Raw genomic sequence first — 20,622 nt, forward strand, 5'->3', positions numbered from 1 at the left:
TCTGGACCTCCAGTTTTCACTGGAGTTTCACTCCAGTTTTCAGATGGTCAAAATCAGAAACTCCAGGCAAACAGGACAATTAACAGAAGAGAAGCTGTATGAATGTGTATACACCTCTTTTGTCCATCACAGAAGAAAGTGGATATATCTTCACAAATACTTGAAAATTGAACTCAATGAGTTTCAATGAACAACAATTTTGATAAAATTGCTTTGCCAACAAAGATCCATATAGTCAAAGCTCTGGTTTTTCCAGTAGTCCTGTATGGATGTGAGAGTTGGACCACATCCTTGGACCACCAAAGAAAACTGGTGCTGCTGCTAAGTCACTTCAGTCGTGTCCGACTCTGTGTGACCCCATAGACGGCGGCCCACAAGGCTCCCCCATCCCCGGGATTCTCCAGGCAAGAACACTGGAGTGGGTTGCCATTTCCTTCTCCAATGCGTGAAAGTGAAGTCACTCAGTCGTGTCAGACTCTTCACGACCCCATGGACTGCAGCCTACCAGGCTCCTCCGTCCATGGGATTCTCCAGGCAAGAGTATGGAGTGGGGTGCCATCGGCTTCTCCAAGGAAAGCTGAGTGCTGTAGAATTGATGCTTTCAAACTATGGTGCTAAAGACTCTTGAGAGTCCCTTGGAATGCAAGGAGATCAAACCAGTCAATCCTGAAGGAAATCAGTCCTGAATATTCATTGGAAGGACTGATGCTGAAGCTAAAGTTCCAATACTTTGGTTCCCTGACGCAAAGAGCCGACTCATTGGAAAAGACCCTGAAAAAATTGAGAACAGGAGAAGGGGGCAACAGAGGATGAGATGGTTGGGTAGTACCACTGTCTCAATGGACATGAATTTGAGCAAACCCCAGGAAATGGTGAAGGACAGGGAAGCCTGGTGTGCTGCAGTCCATGGGGTCCCAAAGAGCCAGACACGACTGAGGGACTAACACACACACACACACACAAACACACACATACACACACACACACGCGCGCCAGCTACATGCAACCATACCGATGAATTCACAGACATAAAAGACAATGTGCTCTGTGGCTGTATTTATAAACAATTCAAAAAGAAGCCAAAAGTTCAGTGGTGATAGAGGGTAGAATAGTGGTTAGCTTCGTGGGAAGTGAATCAACTAGCCGGCGGGGTTTGGTATATGGAGGGAGGGGTATCCTGAAGACTGCATCACAGGGGTGTTGAGCTGGATGTAGACAGGTGTAGACACCCATGGAGAGTAATGCAGCTGTGCACAATATTTGTGCGTATTGTTGTATAGAAGTCATAGTTTAATATAAAGAAAAAGAAAACGGAATATGCAAATTCCAGAATGGCAGGGGCATATGCAAAGAGTGAGTCAAGGACTTATTAAGAGAAAAGTAGGAAGGGGACTTTCCGCAGCATCTCAGGTACAAAACAGAGGTGCCATACTCCCTTGTCAAGTTCCGATTCTCCAGTTCTGATGAGATCAGTGAGAAAAGCTGACCCTTCTGTGGCCCCAGCATCCTCTCCCCCACCCCTTAGAGCAGACATCCCAGGCGCTTCCGGGGGACCTGGACAAGCCGTCTCCTCTGCCACAGGAGACTCGGTCAGAGAACTCTTCCTGTTCACTCTGGGGAAGGTTAATTGCCGGTCCCCTGGCAATAATTACACCCACAGTCGGTACATGAAGCAAAGCAACAAATTTCAACATCACAGGGTGGAGAGGGCAAGGGAATGAAAAAACCTTCCAAGCCCAAGGTCTCAATCCTGACAATTTATGGTGCCTCCCAGGTGGCTCAGTGGTCAAGAATCCGCCTACAACACAGGAGACGCAGGGTCGATCCCTGGGTTGGGAAGATCCCCTGGAGGAGGAAATGGCAACCCACTCCAGTGTTCCTGCCTGGAAAACCCCATGGACAGAGGAGCCTGGTGGGCTACAGTCCATGGGGGTCACAAAAAGAGTCAGACATGGCTGACGGACTAAACAAACACCAATTGAGGCTGCAGAGACTGTTCCTGTCTGGAGCAAGGACTGAAGCCGTGGGAGAGAGAGGTGACGGAGGCTCTGGAAACTCCGAGGCTGTGTCTGTCCACACCAGGTCATCCCATACCAGGGATGTTAACGGCTGAGAATAGTTCTATTTTCTTTCCTTCTTTGCCAGCTGTTAAAGAAAGACTCCACTATTATTATTATTGTTATCATTAGTAGCTGTATTTAATATCTGTTGGGACTTGCTTCAAAATAATCTGAATGGGGGCTCATCTGTTTTTTAAAACTCTTTTTTTGTTTGGCTGCACCAAGTGGCATGCAGAACTTTCCTGACCAGGGGACCAGTACCCCTGCTGTGGAAACACAGAGTCTTAATTATTGGACAACCAGGGAAGTCCTTTAAAAAAAAATTTTTTTTAAACTCTTCTTAACATTTTGTTGGATATCTTTCTAGCTTTTCCCATATATGTTTATAATTTCTTCTTTTATGAAAACGTTATTTTTTTAAATTTTATACTGGATGATGAACAATGTCATGTTCATTTCAGGTGTACAGCCAAGTGATTCAGTTATCCAGTACAGGTATCTATTCTTTTTCATATTTTTTTCCCAATTAAGTTATTGTAGAATACTGAGTGAGTTCCCTGTGCTATACGGCAGGTCCTTGTTGGTAATCTGTTTTAAATACTGCAGTGTGTATATATCAGTCACAAATCCCTTGATGGAATTCTAGATAACCATGAGATTGGTGACGAGTTGATAATTTATGACTGGTGGGTGGAGTTAAACCTTAACTTTTCGCTCCCTGGCACCAGGTGCCCATCAAGTCTCAACCTTTAATCAACTTTTCTGTCCATACATTGACTTCTGTTTTTGGCCTCTACAGATTTAGTAGTTTCCATTAGGCCATGTTGTAAACCTTTGTACTGAGCGGACAGCTATTAATACTTCTGTCATGAAGAGGCAGTATGGTGTTATATTTAAAAGCATTTATGCTTGACTCACACTGTCTAGGTTTGAATCCTGGAAATCCCACTAACCAGCTGTGTGACACTTAGGCAAGTGGCTTACCCTCTCTGAGCCACACTTCCTTCATCTGTACAACAGGAATAATAATACAGTCTATAGGGTTGTTGTGAGGATTTAATGAAACAAAACACGATGTGCTCTAAAGGGAGTGCCTGGCACTTGGCAATGACTTAATAAACATGACAGACTGTTATAGTGACTCACTTATCCAACACCTACTGCATAGTGGGTTCCCAGATGGTGCCAGTGGTAAGGAATCTGCTTGCCAGTGGAAGAGATATAAGAGACACAGGCTCAATCCTTGGGCTGAGCAGATCCCCTGGAGGAGGAAATGGCCACCCACTCCAGCGTTCTTGCCTGGGAAACCCCACAGACAGGAGGAACCTGGCGGGCTACAGTCCATGGGGTTGCAAAGAGTGCAACATTACTGAGCACACAAGCTGGTTACCACATAGCAGGAACTTTTCACGCACCATTTGCAATTTTTTTCAACTCCTCCACAAAGTGGGTGTCATTTATTTCTGTCTTACAGATTAGAGAATATACATGTAAGCCTCAAAGAGGGGGTGGATCTTAAGACTTGTTCTTTCTTAGCTGCTGCTATTTCATCACTAAGTCATGTCTGACTCTTTGCAACCCCATGGACTGCAGCCCATCCAGCTCCTTTGTCCATGGGAATTTCCAGGCAACTGTCCTGCAGTGAATTGCCAGTTCCTTCTCCAGGGGATCTTCCGGACCCAGGATTCAAACCCAAGTTCGCTGTATTGACAGCTGGATTCTTCACCGTTGAGCCACGAGGAAAGCCCTAGATGAGGTAATTTGTATTTCTCCCCAAACGGCCATGGCAATATTTCTGGTCACACATTCTCTTTTAGAGCCTTGGCAGCCCCCCCATCAAGAGGCAGAACTATTTTCCCTCCTCCTGAACCTGAGCAGGCCTTCTTGCTTTTGGGAAACCCACGCTTCAAAGCCAGCAGCCATGTTGCAAGGAAGCTCAAGCCACACCAAGAGGAACAGGGAAGTGTTTTGACCACTGACTTCAGTTCGACTGACTCTACGATGGACTCTAGGCCCATCCACATCTCCACAGATGACCCAGTTTTGTTCCTTTTAATGGTTGATTAATATTCCATTGTATACATGTACTGCATCCAATTATCCATTCATCTGTTGATGAACATTTAGGTTGCTTTCATGTCCTGGCTGTAAATAGTGCTATAGTACATATGGGTCATGTGTCTTTTTGAATTATGTTTTTTTTTCAAAGTACATGCCCAGTAGGGAGATTGCTGGGTCATATGGTAGTTTTATTTTTAGCTTTTTAATGTTACTATTTTAAGGCACTACATTTTCATGCAGTTTGCCCCAAAGCCATAAATACCTGGAACACAAGATATCAAGCACTTGGCAAAGATATCAGCTAATTTAATCTTTAAACAACAGCTATGCTAGGTATGTATGCCTGTGTTCTAGATGTCAAGGTAGGACTTGAGGGGGTAAAATGACAACTAAGATCACACGGCAGGGAAGTGGGGAAGTCAGGATTCCTGCTCAAGTCTCTGGCTGCAGAACTCACGTGCTTTAAAAACTTTTTTTTAAATTTAATGTATTTATTTTTGGTTGCACTGGGTTTTCTTTGCTCCGCACAGGCTTTTCTCTAATTGCGAACGCTGGGGGCTGCTCTCTAGTCGCAGTGCTCAGTCTTCCATTGCGGGGGCCTCTTTTGACATCGAGCACAGTCTCTAGAGCACACAGGTTACGTAGCCGTGGTACAGGGGCTTAGTTGCCCCTTGGCTTATGGGATCTTCCCGGACTAGAGATTGAACTCATATCCTCTGCATTGGCAGGTGGATTCTTAACCACTGGACCACCAGGCAAGTCCTGAACCCACATGTTTTTGATGAGGAACACCTACCCAAGATGAGACTGGGAAGAATCAAGATTATTCAGGGCTATGGTACCCAAAGGAAAGCCCCCCAAACTAATTAAGCAGACATAGACGTTTCACTGTATGAAGTCTTTATTTTCCAAAACAAGAATCCAGCATGCAGTATCTTGCAGAGCATCCCTCCACAGTGGGACTCATTCATGTCCTTCTCCCTACAACTGTGTTCCTCGGAGAGGCCCAAGATTGCGGGAAGAGGATGTGCTGAGTGTGGGAAGATGTTTGTTTGGAGACCTAAGGTTTTATGGGAATTCCTTCATCTCTGGGGATGAATGGTAGCTTATGCTGAGCCTCTGATATGTATATGCTGATTAACCTAGATTGAGGTTTATGATGGGAAAATTCAAACAGAGCTTTTCTTCCAACTCACCCACTCCATTGAACGCTAACCACAACTTCAAACACATACCAAGGAATAACCTCACAAGATAAAGCATTAAAGAATTCACGAACAATGATTGCGAACTTAACACTTGCCATGGTATAATGTGATCGCACTAATATCATGTAGCCTGTACCCTTACTATGTCCAATTGATGGTGAGAAATCCGAGTCTCAGATTTCTGAGTCAAGTCAACAAGCTAAGAAACAGAAGAAGTAGAATTTGAATTCAGTTCTGTCTGACTCAGAAGCTGCTGTTCTTTCTATTAATGACTGCTAGGCTGACTCCCTATATACATGGGATATGATGGTGGCATTCAGTCATGTCCGACTATTTGCTTCCCTGTGGACTATAATCTCCCAGGCTCCTCTGTCCACAGGATTCTCCAGGCAAGAATACTGGAGTGGGTTGCCATTTCCTACTCCAAGGGATCTTCCTGACCCAGGGATTGAACCCAAATCTCTTTCATCTTCTACATTGGCAGGTAGATTCTTTGCCACTGAGCCATGTGGGAAGCCCAGTTTGCAGGCAGATTCTTTACCATCTGAGCCACCACGGAAACCCTATAAATGGAAGGGGAGGGTAAACCATGTGGAGGAAATTGTGAGCAAAACAGAAGACATTAAGTAAAGGGACATCTGATCTCACAATTCTATAGAATAAAAACATACTGATGATGTAAAATGCATTTATCATAAAGCGACTAATTTCACCTGGGAGGAACCCAAGAAGGGTTTGCAGAGAGGATGCTGTTTGAATCTTGAAGACTCTCTTAATCAGCTTGGGCTGCTATAACAAAATATTATAGACTAGGTGGCTTGAACAATAGGCACTTATTTCTTGAAGCTCTGGAAGCAGGAAAAATGCAAGATCCAAGGTCATGGTGGATTCAGATTCAGATCTAGGCAAGGGTTCTCTTTCTGGCCTGCAGATGGCCACCTACTCTCTGAGTCTTCACACTACCTTTCCTGAGTGTGTATGCAAGGAAAAAGAAATCTCTCCATCTTCCTCTTCTTAAATGGGCACAATTCCTATCATGGGGGACCCCACCCTCATGACCTCTTCTAATCCTGATTACCGCCCAATACCATCATACTGGATGTTAGGGCTTCAAGACACAAATGGCCCAAAGGGGGCTCTGGAGGAACACACTCAACTCATCACAAAAGTCATGTCAAATGCCAGCACATATGAAGCCATAATGATCAATAGTATATTGGTGGCCATAACTATTATTTCTGTATGTGCATTGGTGAGGACCATGTTGGTTGTAAATGACAGAATCCCAACAGATAGCTTAAGAAAAATTAGGATTCACTGGTTGCTGTATGAAAAGAGAAAAAATGGACACTGAGATGCAAACAATATTAGCTGGTCTCAACTCTTTTCCATCCCTTTCCTCTCTGCATTACCCTTGTTCTCAGGCAGTTTACCTGGCTCCTTCCAGGGAACAGCATCGCCCCAAAAAGCTTTAGGCTGCTGACATCACCCCAGCCCTGGGGAGCTAAGAGAAATTTTTTTCTTCCAGCATCCAGAGACACTGTTGCCAGGAAAGGATCTGATTGGTTAGACTTGGGGTTTATGGCCTTCCCTGAGCCAATGACGGAGGCTAGGATGTGGACAACTGTGATTGGCTAGATCTCAATCACATGCTCCTTTCCTCATTCATATCACCCAGTAAAATAAATGACCTCCTTCAAAAAGCTGATGTAAGTATCAGATGAGTTGTTCGCAAGCTCACAGAAGAGTCCTTGGAAAATATTAAGTGTTCAAAAAACATTTAGTCATCAGTTGAAGTCTTTTTTGCTCCCTCAGGCGATCTCAAGCTCCTTGATTGCTGAGAGCGGGCCTCATATACCTCTATTATTAACAGAACCATCCACTTAGTAGCACCAGCATATTTGCCGCCTTGTAAGAATACTGTGAAAAGTTGTCATTTTTGTCCCTATTGGAGAGATGAGGAAACTCTGAGGCTCAGCTTCTGGTTTGAGACCAAGAGCAGTGGGTATAAATCAATAAGCTTTTGCAAGAATCCCTTGAATGGAAGAGGAAACAAGAGTTTGAGAGAGCAAGGGACCTGCTCGCATCTTGTCAGTATCAGAGCTAGGACTGCAGTCCAGAATGCTGACTCTCGCCATTTTGAATTCACAACTCTGATCCTCAGTCTTTGCATTACTTTGATACAAAGCTCGGATTTACTGACTGCTTCTTAAATACCAGGCCCTGAGCTTTACTTGTATTGTTCACGCATCCTGTTTTCACATGAACATCCAAGTGATCAGGCAACTTTCTTTCTCAAGTCCATAGAACCAGAAGGCATCACAAGATTTAGGACTGTCAGACCCTGGAGCCCACATTCTCAATCTCTGCACTATTCTCTGTGCTTCGGGTGCAGGTTAAATCCACCAAAGCGTTTCAAAGATGTTGTTTTGTGCCAGACTGGAAGAAGTACGGGGCTCCCTTAAGCACCAGCAAAAAACTAGGGTTGAGGGACTTTCCTGGTGAAAGTGAAAGTCGTTCAGTCGTCTAACTCTTTGTGACCCCACTGACTGTGGAATTCTCTACGCCAGAATAATGGAGTGGGTAGCTTTTCCCTTCTCCAGGGTATCTTCCCAACCCAGGGATCGAACCCAGGTGTCCCGCATTGTGGGCAGATTCTTTAGCAGCTGAGCCACAAGAGACCAGGGGTTAAAAATCTGCCTTGTAATGCGTAAGACACCAGTTCAATCCCTGTTTGGGGAACTAAGATCCCACGTGCCGCAGGGCAACTAAGCTCATGCACCGTCACAGCTACTAAGCCTGCGTGTCACCCTCAGACCCAATGCAGCCAAATAAATAAATACAAATTAAAAGAAAAAAACACCAAACACTAAGATTGAGTTAGTTTTGCCTTTAGAGAGCCATATGACCTTGACATGTTAACCTGAGTCTTAGTTTCTTCTCAATGACATGGGGATAACCGCCACATTGAAAGGCTTGGATTGATAGGGTATGCAAGTCTCAGTGCAGAGTTCTTGAAAATATTTTCTTAATAATTGTAATATTGCTAGTGATCTTGTCTAAAAGAGTGTGAATTCAACTACCACTGGCCCCCGTTAAAGAGTTGCTATTGTTTAGTTTCTAAGTCATGTCTGACTCTTTTGTGACCCCGTGGACTGTAGCTCGCCAGGCTCCTCTGTCCCTGGGATTTCCCAGGCAAGAATACTAGGGTGGGTTGCCATTTCCTTCTCCAGGGTATCTTCCCAGCCCAGGGATGGAACCTGACCATCTAAGCAATGAAAGGGCATTGCCACCAGGGGGCAGCAGAGCTCCAGCAGAAACGGAGGACTTCACCACCTCCAACCCAGTTGCGGCCACACTTGTTCAAGAACCTCAGTGAAATCAGCCTTGCTTTTGCCTGGTTTGATCACAAAAGGAAACTGCAAGTACATCTTAACTTTTAAGCTAAGTCGGTTGTTTCAGAGACCCAGACTCCTGGAATTATAATAGATAAAGCTGACTGTGTGACTTTGGTTAAATCAGTAACCTTGCTAAACCTTGGTCTCATCTTCAAAATATGGATAATAACAGTATCCACCCAATGGCACTGTTGTAAAAAATCAAATGAGAGGATGTCAAGTGAAGAATTCTAGACAGAGTAAGGACGCAAAAACAATAAACAGTCATTCAAAATAGCTATGCCCAGACTGTAGCTAATGATAGAGTGTCATATATTTGAAAGTTAGGAGCCATAGATCTTAAAAGTTCTCATCACAAGAAAAAAGAATGTAACTCTGTGTGATGATGGTGTTAATCATGTGACAGTTCATACAGATAGAAAATCATTATGTTGCATACCTAAAATTAATATGTCATATTTCAAGAAAATACAATTAAAAATATACTACTATAAAAATTAAAAACAACCACACAATGGAGAATTTGATTAAAAAGTTTTAAAACTTAAGAGAAACAGTACTTACTTATACTGAAGAACTTATTGGAAGGTAAAAGGTCTATGTAAAATGATGTTCGCTGTGTTGTTGCTTATAATAGCGGCAAAATTTGGAAAAATTAGAAGTCCAAGAATAGGGAAAACCAACCAAAGGTAAACTAAAGAGTGTTCATATATAGAATGTACTAAATAAGCATGGGGTGGGTGACCTTGACATTAACGTGAAGAAAGAACAGCAGTGTATTACTGACTAAAAAGTAATTGTGACAAGCCAGTGGGACAGGGAAGCCTGGCATGCTGCCGTCCATGGCACTGCAAAGAGTTGAACTCAACGACTGGACAGCAAGCAGGTGTAGCACAATCTCATGCCTGCAATATTATGTGTGTGCATATGTATATAAGTTCTTAAATGATTGTGTAGGAAATTAATCAGATATAAACACTGGCTACTTTGTTTAGTGGGATTTGCAGGTCACTATTAGCTTTTTATTTTGAAAAAGAAATTCAACAAAATGAAGAGGCAACCTAAAGAATGGGACAAAAATATTTGCAAACTATGATGAGAGGTTAATATCCAAAATATGTAAGGAACTCACACAACTCAATACAAAATCATGAAAATCCAATTAAAAATGGGCAGAGGATCTGAAGAGGCAGTTTTCCAAAGAAGACATGCAAATGGCTAACAGGTCCATGAAAAGATGCTCAACATCACTAAATCCTCAGGGAATTGCAATTCAAAAACCACAATGAGCTACCACTTTGCATCTGTTAGGATGGCTGATATAAAAAAGACCAAAGACAATAATTAGCTTCATAGCATCCCCATGTTCATTGCAACACAATTCACAATAGACAAGATACAGAAACAGCCTAAGTGTCCATTTACAGATGAATGGATCAAGAAAATATGGTATCTACATTCAATATATCATTATTTAGCCACACGCACACAAAAAAAAAAGAAAAGAAAATGCTGCCATTTGTAGCAACAACGACGGACCTTGGGGGCATCATACTAAATCAAATGTCAGACAGCAAAAGACAGATACCGCAGGGTCTCACTTGTGTGTGAAATCTTGAAAAAGCCAAACTCATAGCAAAAAAGAGAGTAGGCTGGTGGTTGCCAAGATGTGGGTGCTAGGAGAGATGGGGAGATGTTGGTCAAAAGCTACAGCTTCCAGTTATAAGATAAATAAGTTCTGGGGACTTCCCTGCTGGTCCAGTGGTTAGGACTCAAACCTTCCAATGCTGGGGACCCAGGTTCAATCCCTAGTCAGGGGACTAAGATTCTACAAGATGAGTGGCGAGGCCAGAAAAATAGATAAATAAAATAAAATTTAAGAAAGAAGATGAATTAATTATGGGGACCCTACGTACAGCATGGTGACTGTAGTTAACAAAACTAGATTGTATACTTGAAAGATGCTAAGAGGGTAAATTCTCAATGTTCTCAGGATACACACACCCAAATAGAAATTTGACTCGCAGAATACATTAACTAACCTTATTGTGGTGATCATTTTGCAGTATATATATGTATCAAATCATCACCTTCTACGGACAAAAGCTTTCACAACGTTATATGGTAACTGTACCTCAATAAGGCTGGAAGAAAATTCATATTTGACAGAGAAGCTGCAGGTAAAATGCTGTGGACCCCCATATTCCTTTGCGTTAGCTTCAGTTCAGTCGCTCAGTCGTGTCCGACTCTTTGCGACCCCATGAATCGCAGCACACCAGGCCTCCCTGTCCTTCACCATCTCCCGGAGTTCACTCAGACTCACGTCCATCGAGTCCGTGATGCCATCCAGCCATCTCATCCTCAGTCGTTCCCTTCTCCTCCTGCCCCCAATCCCTCCCAGCATCAGAGTCTTTTCCAATGAGTCAGCTCTTCGCTTGAGGTGGTCAAAGTACTGGAGCTTCAGCTTTAGCATCATTCCTTCCAAAGAAATCCCAGGGTTGATCTCCTTCAGAATGGACTGGTTGGATCTCCTTGCAGTCCAAGGGACTCTCAAGAGTCTTCTCCAACACCAGAGTTCAAAAGCATCAATTCTTTGGCACTCAGCCTTCTTCACAGTCCAACTCTCACATCCATACATGACCACAGGAAAAACCATAGCCTTGACTAGACGGACCTTAGTCGGCAAAGTAATGTCTCTGCTTTTGAATATGCTATCTAGGTTGGTCATAACTTTTCTTCCAAGGAGTAAGCGTCTTTTAATTTCATGGCTGCAGTCACCATCTGCAGTGATTTTGGAGCCCCCAAAAATAAAGTCTGGCACTGTTTCACTTAGGCCTTGCTAATATTTTACCATATTTGCTTTATTTTTATATATTTAAACATTTTATTTTATTCGTTATTTATTTTATTTTTGGTTGCGCTGGGTCTCTGCTGCATGCAGCCTTCCTCTGGTTGTGGCGAGCACTCTCTAGTTGCGGAGCTCAAGCTTCTCACTGCGGTGGTTTCTCTTGTTACGGAACACAGGCTCTAGCCGCACAGGCCTCCGTAGGTGCAGCTCCCAGGCCCTAGAGTGCAGGCTCAGCAGCTGTGGCCCATGGGCTTAGTTGGTCCATGCCATGTGGAATCTTCCCAGACCAGGCATTGAACCCCCATCCCCTGCATTGTTGGATGAATTTCTATCCACTGTACCACCAGGGAAGTCCCCACATTGCTTTATAACTATCCCTGTGAAAGTGAAAGTATTAGTAGCTCAGTCATGTCCGACTCTTCGGGACCCTGTGGACTGTAGCCCACCAGGCTCCTCTGTCCATGGGATTCTCCAGGCAAGGATACTGGAGTGGGTTGCCATTCCCTTCTGCAGGGGGTCTTCCCAACCCAGGGATCGAACCTGGGTCTCCCACATTGCAGGCAAATTCTTTACCCTCTGAGCCACCAGGGAAGCCTCTATACTTATACCTATATCCATACCTACCTCTATCTCCATCCATGTTATGATTATTATTTTTGTGGGACCATTTGAAAGTAAATTTCTGATATCAGGATGCCTTACATCTAAATTCATCAGCATGTATTTCCTAAAAACAAGGACATTCTCGTATATTATCACAAGACAGTTCTTTCTATTATCTAATACGCCATCCACATGCAAATTTTTACCAGCATTGTATATATCTGCTGCTGTTGCTGCTGCTAAGTCACTTCAGTCGTGCTCTGTGCTACCGCATAGATGGCAGCCCACCAGGCTCCCCTGTCCCTGGGCTTCTCCAGGCAAGAACATCCAATGCATGAAAGTAAACAGTGAAAGTGAAGTCACTCAGTCAAGTCCAACTCTTAGCGACCCCATGGACTGCAGCCTACCAGGCTCCTCCATCCATGGGATTTCCCAGGCAAGAGTACTGGAGTGGGTTCCCACTGCCTTCTCCGATTGTATATTTCTACATATATATATGCTTGCTCCTTGGAAGAAAAGCTATGTCAAACCTACACAGCATATTGAATAGCGGAGACATTACTAACAAAAGTCCGTCTAGTCAAAGCTATGGTTTTTCCAGTAGTCATGTATGGATGTGAGAGTTGGACCATAAAGAAAGCTAAGCACCAAAGAATTGATGCTTTTGAACTGTGGTGTTGGAGAAGACTCTTGAGAGTCCCTTGGACTGCAAGGAGATCAAACCAGTCAATCCTAAAAGAAATCAGTCCTGAATATGCTTTGGAAGGACTGATGCTGAAGCTGAAGCTCCAGTACTTTGGCCACCTGATTCGAAGTACAGACTCATTGAAAAAGACCCTGATGCTGGGAAAGATTGAAGGCAGGGAGAGAAGGAGATGACAGAGAATGAGATGATTGGATGACATCACCGACTCGATGGACATGAGTTTGAGCAAGCTCCAGAAGTTGGTGATGGACAGGGAAGCCTGGCGTGCTGCAGCCCATGGGGTCACAAAGAGTGAGACATGACTGAGCAACTGAACTGAACTGAACCGATTATATATATATACACACACACACAACACATACACCCTCATATTTCTCAATGGTGATGATAATTTTTATTTCCCTTTTTATACTTTTTGGAAGAGTATAAAAGTTCTGATTTTTTTCCCTCATGATATTGTAAACATCATCTTCATAATTAGAAAGGACCATAAGTATTTCCATGAGAGAAAAATGATAAAATACAACTCAGAGACTGGATAAGTCCTCTATTATGGAGAAAAGTGGGAAGCCCCAAAGCAATTTTCCTTTCTAAGTTACCAGAGGAGCTCAAATGCCATTCCAGCCTCACTCAGATATGCATCAAAGGCAAGAGAGGCTCCATCCTTTCCTTCCATCCCGCACACCTGCCTCTGGCAGATCAACAGAAAGCCCCTGGGGCAATTTGAGATTATAGACTAGAAGTCTTCTTTCTCTTTCTTCTTCTTCTTTTCTTTATAATGGACCTTTGTGACGAGATTGAGATAGGATAGAGAAGGAAACTCTTGATACCTCCTATTCTGCCCCAGGAGACCAAGATTGAAGGCTCTTACCATCACATCAGGGGGCTTCCCTGGTGGCTCAGATAATAAAGCATCTGCCTGCCTTGCGGGAGACCCCGGTTCGATCCCTCGGGCAGGAAGATCCCCTGGAGAAGGAAATGGCAACCCACTCCTGTACTCTTGCCTGGAAAATCTCATGAATGGAGGAGCCTGGTGGGCTCCAGTCCGTGCGGTCTCGTAGAGTCGAACACGACTGAGCGACTACTTAAGTAAGTAATCATCTCATTAGAGGACGGCGTGTTGAGTATATACATGCCCCTCTTTCTGTTAGTTCCACTTTGAGGGTGATGCCCTGGGTGCACTCGCACCAGGAGGTGTTGCTAGGAAGGTTGTTCATGCATCATTCGCAGGATGGCTCCAGGCTAGAAAGAGCCCCAAGACCCACCAAGAGTGGAGTGGAGACAGGATGGCAAATGCATACGACCAAGTGCGCAGCAACAGAAACAGATGGTGGGACTTCCCTGCTGGCCCAGTGGCTAGGACACTGAGATCCCATTGCAGGGGACGCAGGTTCGAGCTCTGGTGGGGGAACTAGGATCCTGCAAGCTTCATGGCGAGGCCAAAAAGAGACGGTGCACTGTGGCCTGGAACGAAACAGACGTATCTCACCGACAGAATGTCAAGGGAAAGAAACCAGGCCCAAGAAACTCATAACGCATGACTCCATTTATATGAAATTCAAAAGCAAAAGAGGCAACATTAAACTACATTGTTTAGGGATGCTGACAGAGGGGCTAATACTATAAGAAAAGCAAGAGGAGGATTAGCCCGAAAGCTGGGGTTGTGGTTACTTGTTTGAGGAGGAAGTAGTACTCAGGGAGATTCGGGGTACTATGTCCTGCGGGTCACTAACACTGGTGTTTTCTTTGCGAGAATTGGTTAAACCGTGTGTATCCTATGCAGTGATAAGTCACGAAAACAAACATAAAAATGAAACGCATGTTATAAAAGAAAAGACCTGGGGCTTTCCTGGCAGTCCAGTCGTTAAGACTCTATGCTTCCAATGCAAGGGGCTTGGGTTCGATCCCTGATAAGGGAACTAAGATCCCACAGGCTGTCTGGTACAGCCAAAAATGCATAATAAAATAAAATATCTAAAGCATCCTATGGAGGCCTGTTCTTGCCGCACCACGAGCCTTCACATCAATTGCCCAGCTTAAGGGGCAGCACTTAAGTTCTTTTAAGGTGATTCGATGAACCAATACAGAGAATGCGCTGAGCTCCAGATCTAGGGCTAAGTGCCGAAGCTGCCAAGAATGAGGAAGACAAGACTTATGCCCTCGAGGTGCTTAAAATCTAGAGGGGGACAAGTAAGCAGACAGGCACCGCAGCGTCACGTGATGAGACCTCTGCTGGGACAAGGGCAAAGAGCTGGAAGCAACACCCAAATGAGAACCAACGGGCAGGTAAGATGAATCAGGGGCGGGAGAAAACCAAGCAAGTTCCGAGAAGAGAAAAGGCAAAGCCCCAGGGGCAGGGTGCATACCAGGGAGGGTCGGTCCTTGATAAGGCTGGACTGTGGAGTGTAGGCTGCAGCCCAGGAGGGAGATGAGAGATGAGGTCACAGAACGCGGTGTCCAGATCAGGATGTGCTCCAAGTAAAGGCCATGGGGAGCCCTAGAATGATTTAGAGGAAAGGTTTAGAAGGAGCAAGAGGGAGCAGATTAAAGGCTGTTTGGGTGATTAGGATGAGAAATGACAGAGGCCTGGTTGAAAGCCATGGAAATAGACACGGAATCGCGGGACACAAAACAGCAGCCAAAACCAGTTATGAACACAATTCTATTTCGGTAGGGAAGGCAGGTTGAGAATTTGCACATTTATAGTCTTGCCAGTAAGGCTTTACTGCTGGTCCGTGGATTATACCTTGAGAAGCAGCAAGGTTCTCCATGGCACCGGGCCAGGCTGCGTCTGATTATCGTAAAGGTGTCCTGAACCTCTGTACATTGTCTGAATTCAATTCATACCCTGGCTGCCTCATTGCCGACCAGGTGGCCCAGGTTAAGTCTCATTGTCACCTTCAGCCTCAGTGTCCTTGCCTGGAAAATGTGTGAGATGGTACCAATCTCAGTAGGGTTGCTAGGCAACTTAAGCAAAGCCAGCAGAACTTGACCAATGAGAGCTCAGATCTTCGTTTCATCTGCTCCAAATGTCCTGTCCCCAACTGATTCTTGGCTGCCCGGTTGCCCCACCAGGGTTGACAAATGGTAACAACAGATTTCTCATCAGGCTGAGCCAAATCAGGTTAACAAACTATCACAGAATTGACCTCAGAGACAAAGAGGGGATTCATTTGAGGTTTTTGACTGTGGGGGAATTTTCTGGAGTGCTGTTTTCCCCCACGAGTGCAGGCATTGGGCGGGCCAACAGGTTCGTTTGGGTTTTTCTGCTACAGCCTATGGACGAAACCCGAAGGAACATTTTGGCCAAGTCTATCCATTTGTTGGAAACTCTGGGGTTTTTCGAGTCAGGCCTGAGCTTGAAGCTGTGCAGGCTCTCCTGCTTTAGCCACTGAGCTTCTTCAGGACCGCCCCCAGGCACTAGGTGGCCCAGCTGTAGCTCGTGGAGGTTAGGACATTGTGTAAGGGGAGAGGGGGAGGGCATTTTCTGATAACCTTCCCCCACAATTTTTTTAAAGTGATGTTTATTGGCTTTGATCTTCTTTTCATGTTAAAAAGAGAAAGAGCACGTTTGATGAAAAAGATAATGACAATTGCTGCCATTTATGGAGCTCTTACTGAAGCTCTTTGTTTTCAAGTCCTTATCTCTTTGAACCATTCCAAATTTTTTCCATGAGGTCTTTGGCTGGAAGATGACCTTCCTTGTCCAAAGTGGCAGCTAGTGAGTCATGGAGCCCAGGAATGATGCTGGGTTGGTCCCATTCTGTGCATGAACATCTAATGCATCACCTGAGAAGCCCTGCAAGGCAGAGAAACCAAAGGAACCCTCACAGGAACAACCCCTGTGACATTCTCCTGTATTTTCCTTAAGTCTTTGTGTAGCTATTTGTAAAAAATAATTTGGAAAATAGAAGTACCCTATGAACCAGCCATTCCACATCTGGGTATATGTTCAAAACAACCAAACCACTAATTTGAAAAAATACCTCCACCCTAATGTTCGTAGTAACATCATTTACAGTTGTGAAGGTATGGAGTTGAGTGTCGATCAACAGATGAGTGGGTAAAGAGGATGTGATACACACACACACGCACAATGAAATATTACTCAGCTATAAAAAGCATGAAATTCAATGTTTGGCAGGAACCAACACAATTCTGTAAAGTAATTACCCTTCAATTAAAAAATAAGTAAAATTTTTGAAAAAAGAACAAACTTTTGTCATTTGCACCCACATAGATGGACTTGCAGGGCATTTTGCTAAGTGAAATAAATCAGAGAAAGTCAAATACTGTATGAGGTCACATCAATGGACTCTAACAAATTCAACAAACTGGGATATAACAGAAAAAGAAGCAGACTGGGGGAACTTCCACGGCTATCCAGTGGTTAAGACTCGTGCTTCCAATGCAGTGGGTACAGGTTTGCTCCCTGGTGGAGAATTTAAGATCCCACATACCTCCAGGCCAAAAAGCCAAAACATAAAACAGAAGCAATATTGTAAAAAAAATTCAGTAAAGACTTAAAAAATGGTTCACATCAAAAAAAAATCTTAAAAAAAAAAAAAGAAGCAGCAGACTCACAGATACAGAGAACAGACTAATAGTTACCAGCGGGGAGAGTGAAGGGTGGGAGAGCAAGATGGAGTAGGGGATTAAGAGGTACAAACTCCTATGAACAAAGTAAATACGCTCCAAGGAAGTATTGCACAGCACAGGGAATGTAACCAATATTTCATAATCACTATTAATGGAGTTTACCCTTTAAACCAGCTTCCCCGGTGGCTCAGCAGTAAAGAATTCTCCTGCAGTGCAGGAGATACGGGAGACGCAGGTTCGATCCCTGGGTCGGGAAGATCACCTCGAAGAGGAAATGGCAACCCACTCCATTACTCTTGCCTGGGAAATCCCACGGAGAGAGGAGTCTGGCGGGCAATAGTCCATGGGGTCGCAAGAGTCAGACTTGACTGAGCACTTCATGCATGCTTTAAACATTGTGAATCACTGCACACGCCTAACATACAGTATTATACACCAACTATATCTGTCATAGCTTAATTGGTAAAGAATCTGCTTGCAGTGCAGACAGACCCAGGTTCAATTCCTAGGTCGGGAAGATCCCTTGGAGAAGAAAATTGCAATCCACTCCAGAATTCTTGCCTGAAGAATCCCACGGACAGAGGAGCCTGGTGGGCTAAGATCCCCTGGAGAAGAAAATGGCAATCCACTCCAGTATTCTTGCCTGGAGAATCCCATGGACAGAGGAGCCTGGTGGGGTACAGTCCATGGGGTCCCAAGAGTTGGACATGACTTAGCAACTAAAATACTACTACTACTATACTTTAATTTAAAAAATGAACAACATTTATTTGAGAGCAACCTATATACTGAGCCTTATTGAATATTTTTATGTATTTACATTATAATAGTAGCTCATACATTTTTCTTCTTTTCAATTTTAACAATACACAAATATGTGCTGATAAAAGAGAAAACTCCTTAACCCCACCCTGCCCAGATGTCTTCCCTGTTTCCTTCCAAGAGCCTTTCTTTCCATGTGCCAAGCAGATTCTCACACCTGTTCTGTGCCAGGCTCTGCACTTGGCACTGGGATCAAAGACGTGTAAGGAAGGTGAAAATCTCAAAGTCCTTGGCTTTAAGGTCTTCCCTGGGTCCAGCCAAGGCTGGGAGGGGTTAGATGCAGTCATGACATGACCTTAAACTCAGAGAGATGGAGTGAGTGTGGAAAGGATAAAAATGAAACTAATATGCTTTGCTGTAGCAGAGGGAAGGATCCACTGGTGGATTCAGAGTTTATGGGAAGGTGAAAGGAGGAGTAAAGAGCTTGACAAGAGAGACTTCCCTGGTGGTCCAGGGGTTAAGACTCTGTGCTTCAATCCAGGGGGTGTGGGTTCAATCCCTGGTCAGGGAACTAGGATCTTGCATGCCTCTAGGTGGAGAAAAGAGAAAAGCTTGACATGAGTGAGAAAGAAACACTCATAAACCAGATCAAGATTCAATCAGTTATTGGCACATCCTGGCCAAGAATATTTGGATCCCAGCTTGGGAAAGAGATGTTAGCCTACAGTGGCCATTCTCCCTTCCTCCTGAGACATCATGCAATGTCTGGAGACATTTTCTGTTGTCAAAATAAAGGCGAGAGGGTGTTACTGCTGACAACCAGTGGGCGGAGGCCAGTTCAGTTCAGTTCAGTCGCTCAGTCGTGTCCGACTCTTTGCGACCCCATGAATCGCAGCACGCCAGGCCTCCCTGTCCATCACCAACTCCCAGAGTTCACTCAGACTCACATCCATCGAGTCCGTGATGCCATCCAGCCATCTCATCCTCTGTCATCCCCTTCTCCTCCAGCCCCCAATCCCTCCCAGCATCAGAGTCTTTTCCAATGAGTCAACTCTTTGCATGAGGTGGCCAAAGTACTGGAGTTTCAGCTTTAGCATCATTCCTTCCAAAGAAATCCCAGGGCTGATCTCTTTCAGAACGGACTGGTTGGATCTCCTTGCAGTCCAAGGGACTCTCAAGAGTCTTCTTCAACACTACAGTTCAGAAGCATCAATTCTTTGGCGCTCAGCTTTCTTCACAGTCCAACTCTCACATCCATACATGACCACAGGAAAAACCATAGCCTTGACTAGACAGACCTTTGTTGGCAAAGTAATGTCTCTGCTTTTGAATATGCTATCTAGGTTGGTCATAACTTTTCTTCCAAGGAGTAAGCATCTTTTAATTTCATGGCTGCAATCACCATCTGCAGTGATTTTGGAGCCCCAAAAAAGAAAGTCTGACACTGTTTCTACTGTTTCCCCATCTATTTCCCATGAAGTGATGGGACCAGATGCCATGATCTTTGTTTTCTGAATGTTGAGCTTTAAGGCAACTTTTTCGCTCTCCTCTTTCACTTTCATCAAGAGGCTTTTTAGCTCCTCTTCACTTTCTGCCATAAGGGTGGTGTCATCTGCATATCTGAGGTTATTGATATTTCTCCCGGCAATCTTGATTCCAGCTTGTGTTTCTTCCAGCCCAGCGTTTCCCATGATGTACTCTGCATAGAAGTTAAATAAGCAGGGTGACAATATACAGCCTTGACGTACTCCTTTTCCTATTTGGAACCAGTCTGTTGCCAGAGATGCAGCTAAACGTCCTCCAGTGCCCTGGAAGGTCACCACCCCAAGGCAAGAATCACCTGACCCCAAACACCAATGGCACAGAGAGAGAAATTCTGGCTGGGGCAGGAAAGGTGCTCCCTACATCAGCCACTTGCAAGCTAAGGTGCCTGGAGAAAAATCACTTCATCTCTCCCAGCCTCACTTTCCTTTTGTACATAATGATAGAGAACAGTGGTACCTACTTCATAGGTTAGTGAGACGGGTAAACTCCTTGAAGAAGCCCTTGATAAATGTCAGTAGTTAAAAACACAAACATGCATGGTAATTCCCTGGTGGTCTAGGGGTTAGAACGCCGAGCTTTCACTGCTGAGGACTCAGGTTCAGTCTCTGGTTGGGAAACTATGATCCATCAAGCTGGGTGGTGCGGGCTAACAGAGGGGGAAAAAAAACAAAAAGTGGAAATGAGGAGGAGTTTGCAGAGATGTAGCAAGACTTCAAATGCTGCAAAGAAAAATCTGGACTTTCTTCTCTCGGTATGTTCCAGGCCTTGAAGGTGTATGAACATTTGCAAAATTTGATATTCAAGATAATTCACCAGTTTAAAAAAAAATCCT

Source organism: Capra hircus, chromosome 17 (genome assembly GCF_001704415.2).
Source record: "Capra hircus breed San Clemente chromosome 17, ASM170441v1, whole genome shotgun sequence".
Classification (NCBI taxonomy): Eukaryota; Metazoa; Chordata; class Mammalia; order Artiodactyla; family Bovidae; genus Capra; species Capra hircus.